This window comes from Dicentrarchus labrax, unplaced genomic scaffold (assembly GCF_905237075.1).
Source record: "Dicentrarchus labrax unplaced genomic scaffold, dlabrax2021, whole genome shotgun sequence".
In the NCBI taxonomy this organism is placed as follows: domain Eukaryota; kingdom Metazoa; phylum Chordata; class Actinopteri; family Moronidae; genus Dicentrarchus; species Dicentrarchus labrax.
Window position 1 is genome coordinate 16,981,645 of NW_026136708.1, and position 8,298 is coordinate 16,989,942.

Here is an 8,298-nt window from a genome sequence, read left to right on the forward strand (position 1 = left end):
AGAAAAATGGAATCTTAAGATGTTTCTTAAATAAATTTAGAGGACTTCTGTGTGGGATATTCACAGAAAAAGCCATTATACAGTCTCCTGCTCTCTATTATAACAAAAGGCAGAGTAATGCTCTTTGTTTTAGCAATTGATAAATTTGGCACTAGTGCTCAATGACCTCAGGCAGCTCAAATGTGTACAAAATATACAATTTCTGCTTGAGTATTTTCCAAGCATTTACTCCTAATTGGATTTAAATAAAATTTAAGTTAAAAAAAAAAAAAAAAAGATGCTGCATTCACAATAAATTTTTAGATTGACCTCTCAACTTGTAGAAAGGCTACTGTATATATACCTAATTTGTAGCAATACCATTAGTAATGCTGCCCAGTCTATGTTTTGTTTAGGGTAAACAAATCTTAAAACTGTCACAGCCAAACTGCCATGCAAAATGTGCATACTGAACTTTTTGTTGATACTGAACATAACTTTTTAATGTAAGTCAAAACACTTGGTTATGGTTACAAAAATTGTGATCTTGGTTAGATATTGAAATAAATATCAAATACTGAAGAAAATAGATGTTGACTGAAAAACATTTTCAATATTTAACTAAAACCACAATCTTTCCTTAACCTTTGTATCTCACTGTATCTGAGTTTCCTGAATCAGACACACCTCTTCATCATGAGAAAGACAGATCAATGAATAGAAACTACTGGAGCACCATCATGTTTTCTGGTCTGGGACAATAAACAGCATTTATGATACTGGTTAGCAAAATCTGTTTCTTTAATCGTGTCATATTGATAACCCTTTCCTCTATTTTAAGCTACAACCTGCTCTATTTAGCTGCATGATGAGATTACAGTACAGGAGGTGGATAGCAGCAGCCTGTGGTGTACAGGCTGGTAGGATCAGTGGTAGCTGGGAGCTGATTCAAAACACAGAGTATTGATGTTGCTGAGGGGCCACTTTGTGGTTTGGAAAAAAAACAAAACATTACAGATGAATACAACCCAGGCAGGAACTTCACTGGCAAGCATCAGTGGTATAAAAATTTATTTTGGAGCAGACAAGCTTTCAATTTTTCACATTAGTAATCTACTTTGCCTTGAGTGAAGTTTAATTGACCTATCAGTGCCTGTACCTGAGAGAAGCATCTAAAGCTCTTTCCGCCTCAAGTAATTGGCTTACTTTGTCCATATAACACATCTGGCTCCCAGAGCTGCCCAGTCAGGCCCACAGTCTCTATAAAGTGGAACACCATCCATAAAATCTCCATTAGAGCAGGGCTGCCTGGAGGTCGCCGTGAGGAGAATCAGGGGGTCACTGCTCCACTGTAATGCCTTCACACATGGGGTTAGAGGTGAGCGCTGTTGACATTCCTCCCATGACTGTCTGATATTAGCATGATTGATCTGCCGGAGCGAGGCTCTGGGAAATACACTCCCCACTTGGCTCCTGAACTTAAACATTTATGTTTGGTCCTGCATCTTTCAATCTATCTGTCTTTTTCTCTGTCTGTGCATCTCTTTCTCCTTCTCTCACCTAAATGTCTGGTGGATCTCCAGTGAGGCTTTAGTGTCACAAAGGGATTGACCTTGGAGCAACGGTACCAGAGAGTGTTTATCTGTCTTTCCTCTTAGCTAAACCAGATAAAAGAAGAAAGTTGTGATTGATCGCCCACTCTTCGCTCCAAGCCTTCATAGGTTTTCTGTTAGCAGTTCCATGTGAGCTACAGTAGAGGGCCGTGAGTTATTGCTTTGTCAAATTCCACACCTTCTGAGTGCCAATGGCCTTGGAGGGGAGGTAAAGACTTCTACTCCTTCCCAAGTATATGAATGGTGCATTTCTTTTCTCATTCTAAGGTTTTACTGCCCCTTTGGACCTGATGTGCAAAGTGATGGAAAAAGATGAAGGGATGGGAGGGGATGATGTGCAAAAAAGACACACACAACACTTTAATCTCCTAACCTCTCCGAACACATGTCGTGGACAAAGTGCAAGAGTGGATGAGTATCTTTGGTGATTTCCAAACAGAACTTGGCAAATACCTGCCAGTAGTTTGGGGTGAGACCTTCTGTACCTGACTCGTCACTGTGTGCCACACCCCACGCAACATGAAGGTGGACCGCCACTTTCTCCTAGATAATTTTGAAAACAGAGAGAACAAACTGTTTCCTCAATCTTCATGCAGGCTTTGTAAGATGAGGATCAAATTATGTAGTTTTTACAGTAAGGAGACAATTGAATAAAGCACACCCAGCTTTCCTGTAGGCCGGTCAGTCATTAGAGCCCACTCACAGTCCAGCTTATCTCTCCCAATCAAATACACCAGCCCCATAATACCCCAGGATGGACTAAATCACATGTAATTGGAGGATTTATTTTTTCCAACTCCTTTCAGCCGGTGAGCTCTGTGAAGATAACCCTCCCTGCTGCCGCAGTCTCTGGTGTCTTTGAGTAAACAAACAAACAAACAAAGTTGGAAACAGACGGTCAGTGGCTGGGCGGGCTGGTCAGGGTTCAGTCGCCGGGGCAACGGGATCCCGGGACGTTTGTTTTCCCCCTGGGAGGTGAGGCGGGTGAGATCAGGGGGGTTGACTTGTTGTTTATTACTATAATTTGTCTGAGTGGCTCTGGAGAGATTTCAGGGCTCTTTGAAGCGGGGCTGGATGAAGCCTGGAGCGTGGCATGCTGTGCCGGGCTTTGGGCCCAATTTCCAATTCGCCTACACCCCTGCCTCCGCCCAACCTACCCCCTTTTCTGTAATCTGCCGTCCCAATCCTTTATCCTGAGCTGCGTCATCCCGGATCCTCCAGGATCTTAAGGGCCACACAAATGGAGAACTTTTCTCAGAAGTCAATCTCTCATGTATGTTTTTATAGGTTTAACACTGCCACATGTTAAATTACACTCCCCCCCATAACTGCCATGGTGGTGCATTTGACTACCAAAAGTTTGCTGACATGTCTGTAGCTCTTTCTTTTCAGTCAATGTATCTTTATTGGGATTTTTCCCACATACACAGAGTACAGATGACACAGCCATACTGAATAGATGAATGAAATTAAACAAAATGAAACCAGCGAACAGGTTTTCATATCCAAAGCAATACCTATTTTCAAGAAACAAGAGGCACCCACATAGGAAATAAAAGGCTGCGACACTACATTACATTTTGCAATGGATCCCCACAGAGTGAATCTTATTTTTTCTATTTTAAGAAAATGCATGACCTCACAAATGAAGGTGGAAGGTCAGTCACTCTTCAAATTCAGAGGAAGGAGACGCTGCTCTACAAGGGCTGAGGGCCATGCCGTTTTAACTGTTCTTTTGTCAGGGTAAGATCCTCTTAAGGTACACCAAAATGTCCAAGAAAAGGGCACTTATCTGACATGCAACCTCTGAATAAACTTCAAATATAGAGGACCAGAATGCTTTTAAGTTGGGACATGGACAAATTGTGTGACAAAGGCTGGCAGGAGCTTGCTTGCATCTGTCACAGTTATAACCCCAAGGAAATTTTTTGAAAGCTTTACCTGAGACAAATGAAGCTGGTGTACAATCTTAAACTGAACTAGGTCATGCCTCGCACAAATAGACGAAGAGCAAATACTTTAAAGTACTTTAGAACACTGATCTTCTGATATGTCGGTTTCCAAATCCTTTTCCCAGTTTTCCTTTATTATTGCAAGTGACAAATCTTCAGTATCAAACATAACCTAGCTGTATAAATCCTGTATATTAATCCCTTAACCTCTGATTTGGTTTCTGGGATTAAAACCGACTATAAAGTGTAACGGAAGTAATAATGCGCTAGTAGAGCAAACTCATTCACAATTTGATCAAATTACATTAACAACATAAACAGCGCATGCTCCATGGCCTCTCTTCCAGTTTTAGTGTATTGGTGTGGACGCGTCCCAGTGCCACATACAGGCCTGGCATATGTACTACAGCGTTTTGGGTTGTGGTGTAGTGGTGCCTAGAGAGTATAGTATGGGTGTGGTCTTAGGGCGTTTTTCACACCTAAACCTCCGACAAAATGAGGTATGTGTGAAAACGCCCTTAATTTGTGCCCGCAAAGTGGCCCGTCCAGCAAAGGATAAATGCCCTGTGTTTAAAATAGTGACATGCAAGTAATAAGAATCGTTATGTTTTTGTTACTTTAGAATGAGCCTTTTATAGCCACAGACTCCGCAGGTCGTCTGCCTTGGAGTTCGCCATGTTGAACCGCCATGTTTCTATAGAAGCCCAGAAGGGACAAACCAAACACTGGCTCTAGATAGGGACAGATGCATTTTCGGTGCGTTTCATGGCCACCATAGTTTCGTCTTCTTGCTTGTAAGGATGAAACAAAGGGGAGTTACGATCTACAACTGGATGCCAATAAATTCTACACACTGGACCTTTAACCACTGTTGCTTGACTTCAGGGAATAAGGATAATTGTGAAATTAACATTATAGAATAGCATTGCAGATTTGGCAATCAATATTGGCCCACAGACGGGTGAGACAACTACATCATTTCGCATTTTGAGCGAAGTATTCAGCTTGCAGAACTACTGAAAGATACACATCAGAGGGGATTTAGAAGTAGGTGTACCCAGTGCTGACTGAAAAATAAGTACATATTATGAATTCTATAAGTTTAAATTTTTATTTATATTAACTGAAAAGGAAATTCATTAATAGCTCCCTTGACCGTGCTTGTGGCTGGCTGTCTGCATTTGTCAGTGTGCACATGTTTATATTGTATGTCTACATAGGAAGTCCTCTTACCAGGCCCTCAGCCATCATGTGCATGGCTGTCTGTCTGCTGTGTCCTGAGGAGGAAGGGGGGTAGTCAGTCCCAGAGCAGGTTTAATTGGTGTCAAGCAGGCCTCAGTGAAAAGCCATCAGAGACTGGAGATGCTCAGCGAGACAGGAAACCTTTTATTAGGGGACTTCCTTCAACTGCAGGACTCAATGTGTCCCTGTCTGTCCTATTGTCTCTCCCCATATCCCTCCCTCTTAAAACCTCTCATCGCCGCACAGTTTCCATCTGCTCTGTTCCTCTCCCACTCACTCTCTGTTGGCTTCAAACATTTACTATTTATCACTCGTCCTCCCACCCTCGATGCTAGCTCTCTCCTTCTCTCTCTCGGTGGTATTGTTTTTTATGTCTAATGCCTGTCCTTGAGTGAGTGAGGGAGTTTGTCCCTGGGGGATCCGGTGACCACAGAGGCACACCGAGCCAGCCAGCCTAATGATGAGAGCACTTCCTGACAGCCAGCAGACACACACACACACACACACACACACACACACACACACACACACACACACACACACACACACACACACACACACACATCCAAACATACCAAGAGACAGCTTGCACATCTATACAGGTTTTATTTCTTACAAATGATCATTATAACTATCATAATCAAAACCAATTCTGTTATTTATTTGATTATTTTCAGTGTTGTATATCAGACTTCTTCTAATGATACATTTCATATAATAAAACATAAAAAAACACAACTGATATCAAATTTTCATTAAAGAACACTATCATACATTAGGCTCGAGTGGAAAAAGAGAAGATATGATAGGAGCTGACAGAAACAGATTCTTTGAATAAACCTTGACTTTGTTATACCTGCTTCGGCTTCTTCTGCTTATAAAGTATGCATGTCATGCTGCCACTCAGCATTACACGCCTCCACTCCCCCAGAGAACCCAAAATGTAAAGAATAAAAAGAGTCTTGGGGTCCAGGGTGAACTACCACAACCACAACATCCCCAGTTAAGCCGGCTTTTCAGCCCGCCTTTGAGTGTGGCTGTTCGGAACAGCTAGAAAATAAGATATGTCAAATAATCCGTCAGAACTGCTTGTTGGATGGTGGAATAGCTTCGGAAACTCCTTCCTCAAAACACCTTTCCAACACTGGATTAAGGGGAGCTGTATTCGACCACTTCTTTAACTTTCCCGAAAATCTACAATCCCACACTGACACCCGCTTCACACCCTGATTGGCCAGCTGTGCAGAGGTGAGAAAGAGTTTGAACACCTCTCTTTAGAGCTCTCTTTTTTTCCCTTCTTCACACTATTAACTATTTGAGGCAGTTTTTGTTCGTGTGTACAATACAACAAATGCCTCGTGATACTGCATCTCTCTCCTGTCCATCACAGCCAGCTCTTCAGTCCACCTGTTTGCCCGCAGGGAACAGCTATAAAAAAAAAATTCAGTTAGTTCATAGTTCATCATTAGTTCTGATCAAATTCATTCATCAAATAACACATTTAACATCTTAAGGGGTGGCACAGCAATAAAATGCATAATTGTCTGGATTATTTATGCAATATCCACATCGCGTCCTGTTAAATATTTTCATAAGGATAGTTGATGGAAACGTACAGGTGTAATTCATAATAGTTCTGTTCAATTCAAGTGTCCCAGTAAGCCACAAGCCATGACGGTGAATTAACCTTGGGAGGCAGCTGGACTCACCACCGTGGTCCGGACCAGTCAGGTTCCTTTGAGGTGTGGTTTAATGCACATGTTGACGAAAGAGCAAAGAACAGCACTGAAGGCTTTTGTTGATGGAAAAGATGTTTTCACCCTTCTTCCGACTGGCTTTGGTAAGAGCGTAAGAACGTTATATGGTTTGTTGATCTGATTGGTTAAAGTTCAGAGAGTTCAAAGAGTTAAGTTAAATTAAGTTAATCCAATCACAACTACCCAGGCGGTTCTGTGGAACAAACCATCTGACACAGTCAGGTTAACACTGAGCCAACTTGAACAAAATCAGGACCTTGAATTCTTTTTTATTTCTTTTCATTTTAAGCATTTTATTTAAATTTTTGGAATTTTATTTTCATTTTTAGCACCTGTGCTTGTCAGAATGTCTTAAAATTAGTTCAACATTCTAGTTAAAACAGAGGGAATATTTCAGTTAATTCATTTAACGAAGTAAGAATGCCTTTATTTATTTTGAGAAAAACACACGCACACACACAGATATTTGCATAAATATACACAAACACATCTACCCACACACATGCGTGAAGATAATTGTGCAGCTGCATTTCTCCAGTACTGCCTGCTGTGTTTTGTCAGCAAGTTTAACTGTAACCATAACTGTAACTGTAATTACTGTTGCACAAGAAGGAGCAGACAAAGAAAACACACATATCTGCAGTGTAGACTACTTCTCTTCTTACACATGCACTTATTCTCACTGGCAGTCACTCAGTAAAAAACACACAGGCACACCTGCCTTTCAGGTAACTGAAGATGTCATATAATACAATCATGTCCTGTCTGTGTAGGAAGTTTTTAGAAGAGTTTTTCCACTAGGCTTTTGCATTTGAAAATCAAGAGTTTATAATGTTGGTACACAGCAAATAGTTCTATATAGACTTTTTATGTACTTTAAAGTAGAACAGTGCCAGTGTGTTATAGGGATGTCTCGCCAGCACGTCTTCAGGCATAACTGAACCAGACCCAAGAGTGAACAAACCACAATGGGAGAACATACCATTCTGTGCCGGCCTGGATACGTCACAGTACACTTGTGAGGTGGAAAAACCATCTTTGTAACAGGAACCAGGAAACGAGGACAAGCAGAGACTCATCCTGACAGCTAAGCTGCAACGGTGGACGCCTAACTGCCATTGTTACGAAAGCCTGCACAAAGTTCAGTTGTTTCATGACAAGACAAGCTCTCACACTCTTCCAGCGAAACTATCTAGATGATCTTCATGTACCTGCAGGACAGGAGATGTCTTTAAAAACAATCCAGCAGGTTTTGGCCTGTTTCCATAACAACTGCTGTAAATGCCAGTGAAAAAAGAAAGCATCCTACCGTTTATCTTACAACTAGACACTCTGCAATCAGCCCTCTTGCCAATCTGCCTCTCTCTTCCCCTCTTTTTCTGTCTTTGTTCCTTTTCTCTGCTTTTTTTTTTTTGCCAAACTCTTCTTTTCTTTTCTCTCAGCCTCTCCTCCTCCTCTCCACCTCTCATTCAGTCTATCTAACCCCTCCCCCCCCCACAACTCCCCCTTTTCTCTTTCTCTCTCTTTCATTTCATTTATTCCTGAAAGCCACCCTTTTCTCTAAGTCCCCCTTTTTTTCTTTCTGTCCCCCCTCCCGTGCTCCACTTCTTCTCCACCCCTCTCTTGTTCGATCCCTGACTCAACTTTCACATTCCTGGAGCATTCCTGTAGGATTAGCCTTTAGCATTCTCAGGCTATACAGAGGCCACAGCCCCCCCACTGTGACGGTGGCAGGCACTAACGGACGACAGAGAG

At 41.9% G+C, this 8,298-nt stretch overlaps 1 long non-coding RNA gene across 1 annotated transcript; it reads right to left on the reverse strand.

Moving 5' to 3' along the window:
* Positions 1 to 5,372: 5,372 nt before the first annotated feature.
* LOC127368191 (uncharacterized) lies at positions 5,373 to 7,970 on the reverse strand. The gene is made up of 3 exons (XR_007885589.1): positions 7,853 to 7,970; positions 7,526 to 7,754; positions 5,373 to 6,214 (listed from the first exon to the last, which is right to left on the reverse strand). It is a non-coding gene; the product is annotated as an uncharacterized LOC127368191 (long non-coding RNA).
* Positions 7,971 to 8,298: the final 328 nt, after the last annotated feature.